We start from the raw sequence: 18,609 nt of genomic DNA, 5'->3' as shown, positions 1-18,609 counted from the left end.
TGCCACCTTCAAACCACAGGCCTAGCTCTAGACCCTCAGTCTACAGACCCACTTTCTTTGAGAGTCATGTCTGACTGGTAAGACACTCCTTTCTTCTCTGACATTCCTCTTTGGCTGCTGCTCCTTCAGCATGCACACACAAAGTTTAAGACCTGTAGTTTTGGAGCCATCTTCCCTTGGTCTGATTAAATAGTTTATAGACTATCTTTACCTGGCCTGGACCAGGTCTTCATGTCTTTCATTTGTCCCACTTGCAGATTGTCTTATAAGACCTACAACTAAATAACTCCACATGCCCAGGTCAAACCACAAACCAAAACCAATATGAATGACCAAGACAACATAGCTCCCATCAAACTCACTAGTATGACCAAGAAGCAAGTTGGGGAGGAAAGGGTTTATTCAGCTTACACTTCCACATTACTGTTCAACACCAAAGGAAGTCAGGACTAGAACTCAAGCAGGTCAGGAAGCAGGAGCTGATGCAGAGGCCATGATTGGCTTGCTTCCCCTGGCTTGCTCAGCTTGCTTTTTTACAGAACCCAGATCTACTAGCCAGGGATGGCACCACCCCCAATGGTCTGAGCCCTCTCCCCTTGATCAGTAGTTGAGAAAATGCCTTAAAGCTGGATGTCATGGAGGCATTTTCCCAACTGAGGCTCCTTTCTCTATGATAATTCCAGCTTGTGTCAAGTTGACACATAACCAGCCAGTACATTTGGGTTTGAAAGATAAATTCAACAAAGAGATTGAAGAAAAATATCTGTTAGAAAACTCAGTGAAAGACAAGCAGAAAAAAAAGCAGAGGACAGACACTCAGGAATAGAAGATCAAGAATATGGACCAAGCTGGCAAAGAATAAGAAAACATAGGAAAGGCATGTGCAGGAGATGTGCGATGCCACCAGAAGACCAAACCTTTCAAGTACAGGCACAGATTAGGAGAAAGGACCAAAAGCTAATGACATGCATCACATCTTCAAGAAGATTATATGTACGAAGCAAACAGATCCCTGACTAGATGAGACCAGGAAAAAACCCTCACAACATATCATAGTCAAGCATCTAGATATACAGAACAAAGAAAAAAAACTTTATGTCTGTCAGAGAAAAAAGAAAAGTCACATATAGAGGAAAATCTATCAGAACAGCAGCTGATTTCTGACTGGAAACTCTAATAGCCAGAAAAACTTTGAGTAATGCCCTCTAAGTTCCAAAAGAGCACACGTAACTGCCAACCTAGACTACTGTGTCCAGTAAAACCATGTGCCACAGTTAGAGGAGAAAGAAACAAAATCCAGGTGTGACGTAAAAAAAATTGTATACACCACTACCACTATTTACAACATCATCATCATCATCAACAACAACAACAAAAACAACAACTACTACCACCACCACAACAACAAGCATACCACTAAGCAGAATTACTGGAAGGATACTTAGAACCAAAGAGAAGAAAAAGCACAACCAAGAGACTCTAGAAAGATAACAAAGCTACAATTAATGAACTACAGTCCACAATAAAGCAAACCAGAAGAAAAACAACAGCAAATGACTGTTATGTAATACACCTTTCAATAATAACTATACATATTGAAAGCCTCACTTATCCAATTAGACGACACAGATTAGCTGAGTGGATTAAGGTACAAATCTCTTCCTGCTGTCTGTAAGGAAGCCATTTTAGCTTTAAAATAAAGGATGGAAAAAATATTCCAGGCAAATGAGATCTGTACTCAAGCAGGCGGTCATAGATTTAAAACTAAAACTAATCAGAAAACACAAAGAGGGACAGTTCATTCTAATCCAAGGAACAATGATCCAAATCCACATTACTTCCCTGAACATAAAACTGTGGTGCACCCCGTTTTATATAAAGCATCCTAATGGAATAAAAAACACAGATGAATACAAACACAATAAGAGGTAACTTCAAATACTCCAACTTTATCCAAAAGGTAGGTTATCTGGACAAAAAAATAATCCAGAATTATATCAAATGGACATAATAGATGTCTAAAGAGCACCATCCCTGACCTCAAGCTGCATACAGAGCAACAGTCATAAAAACCTGCATGGTATTAGTACAGAGAAAGGCAGGTAGATCAATGGAATAGAACTGAAGATCCAGAAATGAACCCACACACTGATGATCACTTGATCTTTGACAAAGGAGCTAAAAACCTTCAATGGAATAAAAGCATCTTCAACAAATGGTGCTGGTTCAATCAGAAGTCAACATGCAGAAGAATGCAAATCGATCCATTCTTATCACTCTGTATAAAGTTCACATCCCAGTTGATTAAGGGACCTCCACATAAAACTAGATAAGCTCAAACTAATAAAAGAAAAAGTAGGGGAAGAGCTTAGAACACATAATAGGCACAGAGGAAAATTTCCTGAACAGAATACTAATGGCTTATGCTCTAAGATAAAGAATCGACAAATGGGACCTCGTAAAATTGCAAACCTTCTGTAATGCAAAGGGCACTGTCAATAGGACAAAATGGCAACAGATTGGGGAAAGATCTTTACCAATCCTACATCTGATAGAGAGCTAATATCCAATATATACAAATACCTAAAGAAGTTAGACTCTAGAGAATAAAATAATCCTATTAAAAATGGGGTACAGAGCTAAACAAAAAATTCTCAATTGAGGAACATAGAATGGCTGAGAAGCATCTAAGGAAGTGCTCAACATCCCTAATCATCAGGAAAATGCAAATCAAAACAACCCTGAGATTCCACCTTACAACAACCAGAATGGCTAAGATCAAAAGATCAGATGACAGCAGATGCTGGCAAAGTTGTGGAAAAAGAGGAACACTCCTCCACTGTTGGTGGGGTTGTAAACTGGTACAACCACTCTGGAAATCAGTCTGGTGGTTCCTCAGAAAATTGGGCATAGTCCTACCTGAAGACCCAGTTATTCCTCTTCTGGGCGTATACCTCAGAGATGCTCCAACATACAACAAAGACACATGCACCACAATGTTCATAGCAGCCCTATTTATAATAGCCAGAAGCTGGAAAGAACCCAGATGTCCTTTAGTAGATGAATGGATACAAAAATTGTGGTGTATTTACACAATGGAGTACTACTCAGCTATTAAAAACAATGACTTTATGAAATTCCTAAGAAAATAGATGCATCTAGAGAATATCATCCTGAGTAAGGTAACCCAGTCACAAAAGAACAGATATAATATGCAGTCATTAATAATTGGATACTAACCCCAGAAAGCTCTGAACACCCCAGAAACAACTCACAGGCCATATGAACCTCAAGAAAAAAAAAGGCCAAAAAATGAAAGCCTCAGTCCTTCTTAGGAAAAAAAAAGTATAGCATCCTCTCAAAGTGTGGTACACCTGGACCTTAAACCATTAGTAACACAAGAACTAAGAATATAGCCTTGTGGCAATTTTTGGTATTTCAAGATCATTATGCTTAATCTATACTCACTAAGAAAACTATTTCCATGTTCTGTCCTACATTTCAATGCATGCTATCAAACCTCTAAAAGAATTAAGTATTGACAAAAAAATTCATATACTGCTATGCCAAAATGCATTTAAAAATCTATATATGTATCCCTCTTTTAAAAATAAAGTTGTAAGAGAGATTGAAAAAGAAATATTCAAAAATTTTTATCATTTGTTGTCATTAGGGAAATGAGGACAAAACAAAACAAAACAAAACCGTGGTGTTTTATTTCATCCCATTGATATGACTAAAATCAAGAACATAGGAAAAAATAATTGCCAGTGTTGTTTTGGGGAAAAGGGAAGCTTCATTCACTTTTGGCTTGTATGCAAACTTGTGCAGACCCTCTGGAAATCGGTATTGGGAATCCTCAATAAATTAAATCAAATTAGCCACATGACTTCTCTTACACCATTCCTTAGCATATTCCCAAAGGTCTCACATCCTACTCTGTAATACCTGCTCAGAAATAAAAGTTACTATCCTACGCACAACAGTTAGAGCACCGAAACAAGCCAAATGTCCTTCAACAGATGATTAGATGATCAACGTGGTAATATACACAATGGAATACCATTCAGCTGTAAAGAGAAATATCACAAAATCTGCAGTTAATCGGACAGACTTAAAGAAGGCTATACTGAGTGTGATAACCTAGACCTCGAATCACAGACACGACATTCTCATCTGCAGTTTGAGCATCCAACAGAGAGAAACTAGAGAAACGAAGAAAGTATAAAGTGACTCAGGGAAGAGAGTAGCAGAATACAAGGGGAGGGGAACTGGAAAAACAGGAGGTTGGCTCCAATAGAGGGGGAGAGAGGGTGCAATACAGAAGGAGAAGGGTCAAATAACACCAAGGCTCTTGTATAAACCCTCAGGGCTCATAGTATATTATATTTACTTATATTAATATATATATATTGCACATAAATGTATGAGACAAACATACACAACTTCCTATATGTTATGCTACTTACAAACATAAAAGGTTATGTATTTCTATATCATATCTATCTTTCTTTCAATTAAATATCTATCCATTCATCTGTCTTTCTGTCTATCTGTCCCTCTGTCCACCCATCCATCCATCCATCCATCCACCCATCCATCCATCCACCCATCCATTCACCCATTCATCCATACATCCATTCATCTTTCTGTCTGTCTTCTGTCTGTTCCTCTGTTCATCCATCCATCCATCCATCCATCCATCCATCCATCCATCCATCCATCCATCCATCTCAGTTATGTTACTTGGACTGACAATGCTCCCCACAAGAAGCATACACTAATAAAATCCTAGTACCAGGCACCAGAAACATCCCTTTGAGCACAGTCCAATTGACTCTGCAAATAGTACATGGCATTGTTGTGTTGTCTTTGGCTGCCTCTCATAGGCTGAAGTCAAGTTCTATTGCTGAAGCTGTCACACACTTAGGACATAGGACTTGGATATTTTGAGATGGATCTAACCCAAAAGCCTTTTTCCTTCAGTGTATCTGTCACAGTGCCATAAGGTACCAAGCAAGGTCTCAAGGGAGGGGAGCAACTAATAGTCCTACTGAGCCGTGATACCAATGACCACCATAGAAGGTTATCCATGGAGGTACAGTCAGTGGCACTCACATGTTTGTAGTAGCCAATACCAGTCCAATTAGGCTTAGGACCCACTCAACTGGAGCAAAATCCTGATTGATGCTAGAAACCTAGTCATCCACCTGAGGCCAGTGAGGTAGGTTTTAGAAGACATGGATTTTAGAAGACAGTCTATTACTACCACTTTACTAGACAAGCATAATTCCTAAGTGGACACATGTAGGGAGCCGTTTGTGCCACACCCAAATATGGCGCCGGCTTCCTGCCAAGAACTTGGCAAACAGAGCTGTTGCCCAGCCAAGAGACTTAGAGCGCATGTGCCATATACGTCACAGCCCGCTCTAGGGGCATGCGATTGAGTTACTGGAGGGCGCACCAATCAGGTAGCGACACGAGTCTCCTGGGTATATATAAGCAATGCATTTCTCTCCCATGTGGGGAAGTCCCCTGCTCAAGGAGGAGATCCCCTGCTCAGAGTATTGTACAATAAAGGTTGTTCGCAGAAGAATCCTGTTGTTGCACGCCTATTCCTGCTGGCGGGAGGTGGGGCGCGCAACAAGTGGTGCCGAAACCCGGGAGCGCCGAGGGGACCCTTCAGTTCTCTGAAGTGGATTCAGAACTGCAAAAAGGTAAATGGTAAGCTCCGAGAGACATGTCTCTCTTTGGAATTTACGGGGTGCCAAAAGAGCGTGCCAAAAACTTAGGTATGTCTCTTCTTGGATTTTCCAGAAGTAGAAGGGTTATTGCTTGCATTTGTGGTAACTGTTGTAACATTACTGTTGTGGAAGTTATCTAGACAGAAAGTTATCACGCAGCACCAAGAGGGTGGGTCAGAAACGGAGCATAATAAAAAAGGGAGCGCGCAAGAAAAAAGTAAAAGAGGTAGGCTCCAAGAGGCATGTTCAAAACAAGTAAGAAATGGAGCAAATTCAAAGGCGGAAAGACCGCCGGAAGAAGAGAGGATTGTGCCCCGGGAAACGAAGTACAAGTTTCCCGGAGAGGATACTTTGTATCCGATAAAAGAGCAAAAAGCTTTAGAGCTGGCAAAAAAAAAAAAAAAAAAAAAAAAAAAAAAAAAAAAAAAAAAAATTAGAGGATGAATTATTTGAATCTGTGGAGGAAGATTTAGAGGAGGAGGCAGGAGAATGTGAAGCGGAGCGGTTTCAGCCCGAGCGGAGGACTTCCTGTAACACAACCGGAAGCTCTTAAAGCAACCGCCGTCTCTGCTCTTCCGCTTTACCCAGAGAGGAAGTGCGAGTTCTTTTGTACTCCGGAGACATGCCATACCATCAGGCAAATGTTTCCCTTGTTTGAGGATGATCACTGCCTCGAACATAAGCAAGTTAAAGAGTTGGCAAAGTCAGTCCAAACTTATAGAATCACTGCTAATTATACAAAAAACCTGGATAGGCTAATGCCACCTGGATTGCCGGTTGCTGGCCTATTTCCCAGCCAAAGGGTAATTTGTTTATTCCAGCCCAACCTAAGTGGTTACCTTTCTGTACAGGAAGAGATTCAGCCCTGTATCCTTGGATTGGCTGTCAATCTCGGTGTGTACGTTGGGCAGTTAAGGGCCCTCAAATATATGGGGCAACCAGCTCCCCAGTAGTCTGGGAGCAGGAGAACCCCCGTGGAGAGCCACTCCAGGTTCCGCGGGATTGGACCTCCGTGCCACCACCAGAATTGTCCTGACCCCACAAATGGGAGTTCAGCCTATCCCTTGTGACTTTAATGGGCCATTACAGGCTAATACAATAGGGTTGCTTTTGGGACGTCATCTGCCACCCTTAAAGGTTTGGTAGTACACCCTGGGGTGATTGATCAAAATTATAAAGGCCAACTAAAGATCATGTGCTCCTCCCCTAGGGGTTTGTTTCCCATCTCAATTGCTCATCCTCCCCAATAGTCCTGCCCAATTTGCATCAAACTGGGCGAGAAGGGAGAACAAAGGGAGAAGAGGGAACAAGGCTTCAGTTCTTCAGGAACTGACTTAGCATATCTATTAGTAGATTTAAATACTCGACCAACCTAAATTTGGAGATTAAAAGAAAACTTTTTAAAGGACTTTTGGACTCTGGGGCAAACAAAAGCATCATATCTACTAGGCATGGCCTGCTAAGTGGCCAGTTAATCAATCTTCCCATTCTTTACGGGGCCTTGGCTATGAAGCCAGTCCTGCTATTAGTTCTAAATTATTAAAATGGAAAGCCCCTGAGAGACAAAAAGGAACTTTTACACCGTATGTCCTTCCACTACCGGTTAATCTATGGGAAAGAGACATTCTAAGAAAACTAGGTCTTAAACTTATGAATAATTATTCCCTGCCTGCACAAGAGATAATGACTAATATGGGGTATATCACCAAAAGAGGCATTGGCAAATGGATGTCACCCATGTTTCCTCCTTCGGAAAATTAAAATATGTACATGTGTCTATTGATACTTGCTCAGGAGTTATCCTTGCTTCTCCTTTATCAGGAGAAAAGGCTTCTCATGTTATTACTCATTGTCTTGAAGCATGGAGTGCATGGGGCATTCCTAAAGTGTTAAAAACAGACAATGGTTCTGCCTATACCTCAGCAAAATTCAAGCAATTTTGCCATCACATGGGAGTTTCACTCCTGACAGGATTGCCTTATAATCCTCAGGGTCAAGGCATCATTGAACATGCTCATCATACCCTAAAGGTTTATTTAAACAAACAAAAAGGGGGAATTGAAGAGGTGCCCCCTACACCCAATATGGCCATTTCTACTATACTTCTTACCTTAAATTTTTTAAATTTGGATGCTCATGGCCATTCAGCTGCCGAGCGCCATGGACAATGGCCTGTGCCACCTAAAGAGTTAGTAAAATGGAAAGATGTCCTCACTGATAATTGGAAAGGCCCGGATCCTATCTTAATACGATCCAGGGGAGCTATTTGTGTTTTTCCACAGGAAGGAAAAAGCCCGATTTGGATCCCAGAATGTCTAACACGTCGAGTTCTACCCGGTGTTTCCAAAACCAATTCCAGTGGAACATGATGCTACAGTCTTCCCTAAGTTTTTCACCACCGATATCAACTTGGGTGGGGGTGGAACTCTTTGGAGCAATCCTTTGCTGCGGACTTGCGTTGCTTCTCTGGCTGGTTTGTAAGCTCAAGGCCCAAACAAAAGAGAGACAAGGTGGTTATTGCCCAAGCGCTTGTCGCTCTAGAACATGGAACATCTGCCAATATCTGGTTGTCTATGCTTAAGCAGTAGGTCACCGGCCAGACAGCTCTTGCACTCCTAGAACTTCAGTTCACTGCACAGGATTAGAGTGTCTGGTTTGAGCAGCCCATGAGGGATGCCGAGCAAAGCATCACACTGAGAGCCCCTTGTCGCGGGGTATCTCTGGGAGATATGTCATTTTGCGTGAGGGTTGCCTGCCCCAGTGTCCCTCCCTCAGAAAAACAGCAGAGTGACAGGTCAAGAGTACTACGGGCTACAAAAAGCCTAGCGGTTACTCCTGTACATGGTCTTTATACACCTTAATGAGGATTTGACTTCTATCTCCGCCCTCCTAATATGGGTGTCCTACTTTGCTTAAAGAATAAAAGATAGGGGGAGATGTGGGGCGCTGCCTGCACATTCTCCATTACAAGATGGCGCTGACATCCGGCTGGAGTTAGCAGTAAACAAGTCATGTGCGCACGTGCTGGGTAACTTTCCACTCCTTGAGCTCTGCCTCTCCCATGGCGTCATAGGGCCTGATGAGTTTCAACCAATCAGGGGGCTCTGCGTCCAAGGCGAGGACAGATTCCTATATAAGGGGATGGGCTAGATAGTTCCAGGGTGATGACAGCCCTGCTCCTGAACCAGAGAGTCAGAGGAGAGGCGAGATGGGCGATTCTGTCGGTGTTTCCAAAACCGATGCCCTTTTGCCTTAATGCAAAACTATTTTCTTGTTTGTTTGGCACCATTAAAACCTTTGATGTACCGTACTTGCCCTTAGACACGGAGATAGCAGGGTAAGGGGATTATAGAACTCTTGCCTTATCAAGTAATTTTTGGCATGCTTTTGTGCAGAGGGATTGTGTTTCTGCTCTGGATGGTGTGCAAACTCCGTACTCAACAATAATGTGACAAAGTGGTCATAGCACAAGCTCTTGCTGCACTCGAAATGGGCACCTCTCCCTCTGTTTGGCTTAGTATGCTTAGGAAAAGTGTTGGGTCTGTGTCTGGATAGCCCGTGCACCCTGAGCCTTCGAGGCATTGCACCAGGATCGGGTGTCCTACACATAGGCAGCCTTTGCACCCTGCAGGGCTCGTTCCCATTGCACGCAGGAAGGTGCCTTACCCAAAATTTATTGCTAATCATGGTCTTGAACCCTAAAGGTCCAACAAGAGCCTGATGGTTGATCGGCCATGTTTTTATTTAAGAAAGTAGGGGGAGATGTAGGGAGCCGTTTGTGCCACACCCAAACATGGCGCCTGCTTCCCGCCGAGAACTCGGCAAACAGAGCTGTTGCTCAGCCAAGAGACTTAGAGCGCATGCGCCACATATGTCACAGCCCGCTCTCAGGGCATACTAATGAGTTACTGGAGGGCGCACCAATCAGGTAGCGACACGAGTCTCCTGGGCATATATAAGCAATGCATTTCTCTCCCACGTGGGGAAGTCCCCTGCTCAAGGAGGAGATCCCCTGCTCAGAGTATTGTACAATAAAGGTTGTTCGCAGAAGAATCCTGTTGTTGCACACCTATTCCTGCTGGCGGGAAGTGGGGCGCGTGACAGACACATAATGTTATCTTTATATACCCAGGTAAGTGTGGCTCTCACCCCTCCATCAAAGAAACTCTTTACAGTGAACGGAGACCATTACAGAAAACCACAGGAAGATACAACATAGAGATCAACAGATTCTGGGGGACCCAGTACTAGTAGATAGTTGTAGCATGTATCCATCAGAAAACAGAGTTGTTTCTCACAGAAATGGCTGCATAAATAAAACCTGGACAATGACAATATCAATAGACATGGAAAAACAATCTCAATGGTGGCAAGGTACCACCTCTGGACAGAGAACTTTAGGTACCTAATGACTATGAGAGCAAAAGAAGAAACCTGTCTCAAGGTTGAGATTTCTGATTGGTTACCCAATACAAAGTGGTGAGCCCTGAAACCACACACACAAAACAACAGAAAAGCAACTTAGCATGTTGAATTTTCATAACTCTCTCTCTCTCTCTCTCTCTCTCTCTCTCTCTCTGTGTGTGTGTGTGTGTGTGTGTGTGTGTGTGTGTTTGTATATGCTTGGCCTAGAGAGTAACATGATTAGAACGTGTGGCCCTGTTGGAGTGGGTGTGTCATTGGAGGTGTGTCACTGGAGGTGTGGGCTTTAAGACCCTCATCCTAGTTGCCTGGAAGTGAGTATTCTGCTAGCAGCCTTCAGATGAAGATGTGAAACTCTCAGTTCCTACCGCACCACGCCTGCTGCCTGGATGCTGGTGTGTTCCTGCCTTGATGATAATGGACTAAACCTCTGAACATGTAAGCCAGACCCAATTAAATGTTGTTCTTGTAATAGTTGCCTTGGCCATGGTGTCTCTTCACAGCTGTAAAATCCTAAGACGTTATTTAATGTGCAACATTAATAATCAAAGAAAAAGACTTTCAGTTTGAGAATGAGGTTATGGAAAGGAATGAAGGGAGAAAGGGGAGAGAAGTAAAAGGATTATATTTCAATTAGAAATATATTTTAAAATGGCACCCAGAATATTTAGAGAATTCTAAAGTAGAAGAAAATAAACAACCATGTAGAAAAAAAATAGACCTAGATAAATAGAAGTTTTGATGGCACAGAAAAATAAATAAGTAAAAATTAGGGGAAAAAGCCCTCAAATTTTCCCATTTAATCAAAAACTACATAAAATCCACACAGCTAGTATTGTGTCTAGGAGTCATCAGTGCCAGTGGAGACAGGCGGAAGTCAGTCATGTGGCTTCCTATTTCCTGCCTCTCTTTTGTTTGCATTTTTACCTAGAGGACTTTTCAAAAGCGCCCTTCTCTCCTCATTCTATTCAAAGATTCTTCTTGGAAGAAGCTGCTGTTAACCCAGCCTTCAGCCCAGGGGAGTGCCCTCTGCTTCTAGGGTGGACTCAGCATCCTGGCTGCCCGAGGGTACCGGCTGTCCTCAGATGCTCGAAGGATAGCTGAAGGAAGAAGGCTGCTCTCTCATCTGCATGTCTCACATCCCTGTCAGAACATTCTTATGGAGGACGGCTTAGGCTTATGGAAGATGGCTTTCTCTCTTACACATGCTAACAGCCTTAGGCAAAGTGGGTTTCCAGGCAATGGACTGAATTCGTGCACTGGCCACTCAGGTCGTCCCTGGATTAGTAAGGCCTAGACATCTTATATGCTTGTCATGTGCCCACTTCTGCCTCAGGCCTGCTGGGACTCACTTTTGTTTCTAGTTCTCAAATGGAATTCAAAGCTGTAATGTGTGCTGGCTAAGTTTGCAGGAAATCTAAATTCATAAGAAGGCTAATGGCTTCTGGAAATAAAGAGTAGGTTCACTTTGCGCTCTAAGATGCTGGGAGTCCAGAGTGCATCCGGGATGAATTATGTAGAGGCCCAGAAAGCTGGAGTGCTTCTTCTCAAAATTCCATGTTCCTAAAGAGAGACCCAGGGAAGTTGCTATTGATTGAAAAAGTTTAGACCCACAGAAAAATGAGCATGGGGTTAGGAGGAGAGAAGGCGTCAGTCAGCATCAAAGGAAGGATAATGTGTGAACTTCAGTCCTAGGAAGAATAAGGGTTACAAAGCTCAGTCTGTTAGCTAGAGGTATAGCTCAGTGCTTGCCTATCTTGTGTGAAGCCCTAGTTCCATGCCTAACACTGAAACAAAGCACAGCAAGCCATGAAGACCTGGGTTCATCTCTAAAGAGCAGCTTGGCTGTCTGGGATAGGAACACCCTGAAGACACTGCCTACCCTAAAGAGACTGGGGCTGCCTCTCTCAATGCTACAAGGTTAACAATGGCAGGCCCGGGAATGTGCCTGGGACTGTGTGGACAGTGGGTTGTCCAGGAGTTCTGGTGAGAGCAGACTTCTGACCTTAGCACTTACATTTCAGTTCCCCCCCACCCCAGCCCATATACTCCACACAGGGCCATCCGCGTCCTGGAAGTTCCTTCTATACATCTCTCTGTTATCATAATATTTGGACCACTTCGAGGGTCCCAGTGAGAAAGACGGGGGGGGGGGGGCAGAGGCTGGAAAATGCTCTAGGGACCCATAGGGCTACTGTCCTAAGGTAACACCATTCTAAAGGAAACAAATAAACAGCAGCCACCAAGTGGGCTGCTCAGGAGAGAGGGGATACTGCCTCACTGACCACATGGACACTCTGGTACCTGATGGTGGCAACAATGGCTGGCCTCCCCTCCTGCCATCCCGTTTATATCTCACCTCCCCACGGTTTCTTACTTTCACAAAGAATTTACTGTATCTTTCTGCCCGAGTCTCTGTCTATCCAAGCCCCCGTCTGCCTCTCATCAGCAGAGATGCCCTCAAGCCGTACTTCTCCCAGAAGTCTTTGTGGATGATTCAATCTGTGAATGGAACTATAGGGTTCTCTTTATTTCTCTTTATTCCTGGCAGCATTTGAGGGTACGGCTAGGCCGTCAGTATGTTGGGAAACAAAGCTCAGCAACTCCATGTCTGACTGGAATGCTGCATCCTTTGAGCACATCACCCTAACTGGCTAGGTCCCTGGCAACCATGATTCAACTCTTTAAGAATTTAGTCTCTTTCAATTCTGTACAAGAACAAGGTCACTTGGCATTTGTCTTTTAGTGTTTGGCTCACTTCGCTTAATTTAGTTTCATACATGTTGCACATGGCAGGATTTCCTCTGTGTTTCAAGGCTAAATGGTATTTATATGTACCATAGCAGTTCCCCCAACACACACAAGAGTTTCTGATGTATCCACTTTTGCATTGACCCCACATCTTGGTTATTATAAATAGTTTAGACATATTTTTGATAAAAATGCTCTCACTTCCTTTGTCTATACCAGTAATGAAGTTTTAGGATCACACAGTAGTCCTATGTTTAGCTTTTTCAAAAACATCCAACGTGTCTTCCATAATGGCTAAGCTAATTCATATTGCCAACACTAGTTGGAGTAGGTCCCTCTTCTTTACATTTTCTTTAATGTTTGTTGCTTTGTCTTTTAAAAATTAATAGTTGCCAAAACAGGTATGAGAATGTATTTGTATAGTCAACAGGCAAACTTTGAATGAACATCTTTCTCCCTCCCTCCCTTCCTCCCTCCCTTCATTCTTTCTTGTTTCTGTTTTGTTTTTGTTCTTTCTTTCTTTCTTTTTCTTTCTTTCTTTCTTTCTTTCTTTCTTTCTTTCTTTCTTTCTTTCTTTCTTTCTTTCTTTCTTTCTTTCTTCCTTTTTTCTTTCCCCCTCCTCCTTGAGTAACCTTGGCTGCCCTGGAACTAGCTATATAGATCAGGCTGGCTTTGAACTCACAGATAATTTTTATCACAATGCTGTATTTGGCAGAATATGCTCTTTATTTAAAATAAATATTTTCATGTTCTTGTAAGAAAAGAAATAAATGTAAAAAAATAAATAAAAGTAGAAATGAACTCACAGATATCTATCTGCCTCTCAAATTCTGGGATTAAAGGCATGTACCACTACTTTCTGGCTAAATGCCTGCTTTTCAAGATGCAATGGAATAGAAATAAAGCAATCTACCTCTCCCCTCAATACCTTGCAGTCTGCAGGAGGAGACAGATCTGGATACCAGTAGTTGAACTGCCTCTTGCTCAATACTTAGGATATAGAATCTAAAATACAGAGGGTGACTCAAGTCCAGGGAAGCCGCTTGTGGTCACTTGCCTCAGAGGACAAAGGATTTTTCATGGAGAAAGATGAACATGCTTATTCTTTAAATACAAATTGAGAATTCCTACAAGAAGGAGGAGAAAAAAAAATCAAAGGGACCTGTTCCTTGCACTAGTTAGGTGCCTTGGTTGAGGCAGGGGCATTTCAGCATGTATGCAGCTATGCCCTCCCTCCCATTCCATTTCTAGGGAATGGAAAAGGGTTTGGTGAAATCTAGTATGGATTCTGCAAGACAGAGGGTGGAAAAAGAGACAGGTAGAACTCACAAGAGGCTGAGGGCAAGGAAGAAGGATGTGCTCTGCAGTGCCTCACAGAGAGCTCATGTACAGAGAGGTGGCAAGTGCATGACCAACAAGGGAATTTAAGAGCTCATGCTGGACACCGGAAGCTGCCCACGTTGGGTACACTGGAGTCAAGGCTTCCATATGTACAAGCATCTGCAGAGACAGAAGGGAACAGTGCCTAGTTAGTGCCTTGTAGCTCATCCAGCTTCCAACAGTCTGCCACTTTCGTGACTTCCTTGTAATAGAGCCGACTGAATTTCATTGGTTTTCTCCTCCACGTCTGCACCGGGGCTGCACATATTCTTTGGCTGGTGACGTCTGTCGTAACGTGCCTGCTTTATTTTGCTTGCCCTTGTTGGACTCTCCACCTGATGGAAATACAGCTGTGGGATGCTCTTGGCCCCATAGAAGACAGGTTGAGGAGGCTCAGGCTTAGTTAAGCCTTGGGAGTTCCTGGTGGGTGAATTTGAAGAGTCTTGGGTTTGTTTTAGATGTAACCAAATTTTGTAGGAGCCATTCTAACTCCTTCATAGCAGTCCTGTGCAATAAGGGTCAGCCAGCACCGGAAATATCACCTATCCTTCCAAGAGTGCAACCCACACATATCACACAGCAAGTCACACAATGAAGGCACTGGCTACTTGATTCCCAGGATGCCTGATGCTGTGAAGGTGTTGTGCATGGTGTAAAGCCCTTCATTCATAAGTGAACCAGGAGTTTACTACTGTTTCCCCAAGACAGCATCACCGTCCTTCACAACAGCATCCAACAGCTCTCTCTCTCTGAACCTATAGACATCCCTCCCTGCTCTTGCCAAAAGTGTTTCCTATTTCACAGTGGTTAAAATTATGATGTGCTAATTATGTCTTGTTCAAGGTGATCTCTCTTCCCTACACTTGGAATGAACACTGTCTATGATTTTTGGTTCTTTTTGACCCAGATGATATTCACATTACATCTAATCAGCTCGTACACGCTTTACTCTAGTGCACTGGAATTCACTAAGCGTTCGTAAGTTTTACTTATTGTTTCCCTGGTTCGGGTGTTCTTCCTCAAGAGAACCACTTGTGTGGTTTGAATGAAAACTGTAGCCTGGGGGTTTATGTGTTCAAATGCCTGGTCTCCAGTGCACAGTGCTGTCTGGGAAGGTGGCAGGACCCTTAGGGGGTGCTGTCTAGCTGGAGGAACTGGGTCACAGGGGGAAGGCTTTGCGGATTTATAGCTGAAGCCCCCACTCCACTACTTCTCTGCTTCCTGATTGTTGCAATGTGACTCAGTGGCTTCCTGCTCTTTCCTGATGTCTTCTGTTGGCACCATAGCTGCATCCCCACTGGGCCACAGGCCAGCAAAGACCCTTCTTTCTTTGAATATAATCTCATTAGTTCTTTGAGAATTTCATACTATGTATTTGATCATATTACCCCAATCTCCTCCCAGACACATTCTACCTCATTTTCTTTAAAAAACTAACCCACTGACTCTATTTTGTGCTATCTGTATACTCCTGGTTTTGGGACCAGCCACTGGAGTGAGGTCAACCTTCCCAGGAGCCACATCCCTAAAGAAAATTGACACCCCTTCCTCCAGCAGTTATCAACTATATATAGCTCTTTGGCTAGTAGTGGGAGCTCACGGATCCCTCCCCACTCCATGCTGGGAAGTTGGAAGCTTGGACCTGTGTAGATAATCAGGTATGCTGAGTTCATGAATATAGTGGTTCTCTCATATCCAGAATATACTCTTTCTTTTTCTACCCTTCCTGACTTCTGGCTCTGAAAATGTCTCCATTCCCCTCTCCTTTGTGTTGGTCCCTGAGCTTTGGGGGACCATCCCTATTTTCTTAACCTGCTTGTTGTTAGGTATTTGGTGCATATCCAGGGAGTGGGTCACCCACACCGTGGGCTTGCGTGACACTCAGTTCTGATGCTTTGCTGGGAGAGGGTCAGCCATGCAATAGTGCATGGGTGGGTTTCTATACTATTAGGGACAGTGAGAATTACAGGGAGCTGCCACGTATGCTGTGGGCTTGTATAACACTCTGTGCTGGTGTAGTTGTAGAGTAGGTGGCTCACATTCTGGATATTTAAAGTGAAATCAGCAGTTTCACAGTTTCTCTGAAAACTGAGCATGCAAATGTCTCAAACAACAGTGACTAGTCTAATGGGCATTTATTCCACAGAAATGGGGCCTATGTTCACACGGGTACTTACACAGGGACGCCCAAGGTCATATCCTCCAGAGCTAAACACTACCTGGAGTATTTTTCTGAGTCTGGCCCACTTTGCTTAGCACAATGAGCTTTCATTCTATCAGTTTTGCCTCAGATGCAGTGACTCAATTCTTACCCCAGAACAGCCATATGAAACTTGTTCCCTGGGGCACATGTCCCCACTTGCACTTCTTTAAGCCTTTCTTATCAAGATTGCTGGACATTGTGGTGTCCGTGAAGATAAAATGTCATGTGGTAAGTGAAACTGCAGTCCATTTTTATATTAGCTTCAGATGTACCGACATCTGAGCCTTCAGTGTCCCCATCTGTTGCAATTTGGCGTTTGGTGCCCCTCCAGGGTCTTAGCACTGACCTTTTAAACCTTCACAGCAAGAAATAATGCAGCGACCCAGGAGTAGTGGAGACAGGCCATGCATGTCAGCACTTTCTAAATTCCAGTGACTCCATTAACTCCCCAAGGCCATCTGACAGAGAGAGGGGTCATGGCCCTAGGCTGACATGCTAGATGGTGGCAGAACTGCTGAGAGGTGGGCTCTAGTGGAAGGTTATATGGCCACTGGGGTGTCACCCTTTGAGGAGACTAATTAGCTCTCATGAGAATCTTGGTAAGTTCCCAGGAGATCAATTTATTATAAGCCCAGACCCCAAATGCTCTTGCTTCCTGTCTCACCATGTGACCCCTCTCTCTCTCTCTGCGCATTCCTGATACCATGCCTTGCTGTAGCCAGAAGGTTCTCACCAGAGCTGAGCTGGTGGTGGACCCATGCTCTTGAGGCTTTTATGACTATAAACTAAAAATAAGCCTCTTTTCTTAATGCATCTCTCAGCTTTCAGCATTATGTTATAGGAACAGAAAACAGACTCACACCATCTACTTCTTTTACACATCTCCAGACAAAGCTTTCTCTCTGTCTCTCTCTCTCCACCCTCCCTCATCCCTCTCTCTCTCCCTCCCTCTACATACATCTCTCTCTCTCTCTCTCTCTCTCTCTCTCTCTCTCTCTCTCATATATATATATATATATGGATTCAGTGGCCATGGGTACCGAATATTAAATTGCATCTGCCCTTTGAATCACACTTTTCGAATTTTATCTTTCAGAAATTGAGAGTTTTAACAGAGAAATGCTATTTATAAAAAGGCTTCCCACCTATCGTATATGGTAGTTAATGTTTGCATATTATCAGAATCTGGCAGTGCCATTCTGAAATAGCTATACCATGCTGGAACAAGCTTCTCATTCCAACATGACATCTTCCTCCTCAGTCATGCCTCTTCTGCAGCTCTCTCCTTTAATAATCACTTAATTCATTATCAAAGCGGCAGCTGATGAGCCCTGGCTCTCAGTTCTGAGCTGACCTTTTTAGTGTGCTTAGCCAGAATATAGGCTAGCAATCCAGGCCGACCGGGGAGAGACAGTACGTACTGCAGCCTTAGTCATTCCGATGGTTCTGTTAGGTTCCAACCGGCCTTCGTGGGGATCTATAGTATACACAAGATGAGAGGTGCTTGTGTCTACTGAGGACAGGGCAGGCTACCTGGTGAGAAAGCCAGCTGCTTTGGGAGACACTGGCAGAGGATGGAGACACACAGATGCCTGCAAGATGATCCTAGTGCTGAGAAATGTCAGGATGAGGGGAAAGCTAGGGCAGGAAAGTGAAAATGCCTCTCTGGGACTGTAGCCAAGACAGGTAAGAATGTAAGCCCCTGCAGGAGAATGAGGGATGAAACGAGAAAAAGAGAAGAGAGAGGAAAGAAATAGACCAGGAAAGGTGAGAGGAAGCAGGGCAAAGAGAAGAGAACAAGAAGGAAAGAGGAGGAAGAAAAGTGCAGAAAGAAGAAAGGACAAAGGAAGGGAAACAGAATGAGAGGGAGGGAGAAGAAGGAGGAGAGACGGAGGACACAGAGAACACATCATAAGATGGGTCAGAAACACTGAAGACCTGAAAGTCTCCACATGTTCCTGCAGAGGGCTCCCTAGGCCAGTCTTTCTAGCTTCACTGGTCAGGTCAAGGGCATGCTATGGTCAGGGGCCATCGGATAAAGAGCCAAGAGCTGGAGGACCAAACTCTGATACCAAGCCCTAAGTGTAGTAGAGAAGGGGGCAGGAGTTC

This window comes from Micromys minutus (assembly GCF_963924665.1).
Source record: "Micromys minutus genome assembly, chromosome: 3".
Lineage (NCBI taxonomy): Eukaryota > Metazoa > Chordata > Mammalia > Rodentia > Muridae > Micromys > Micromys minutus.
Note: the sequence above shows the minus strand (reverse complement) of the source record.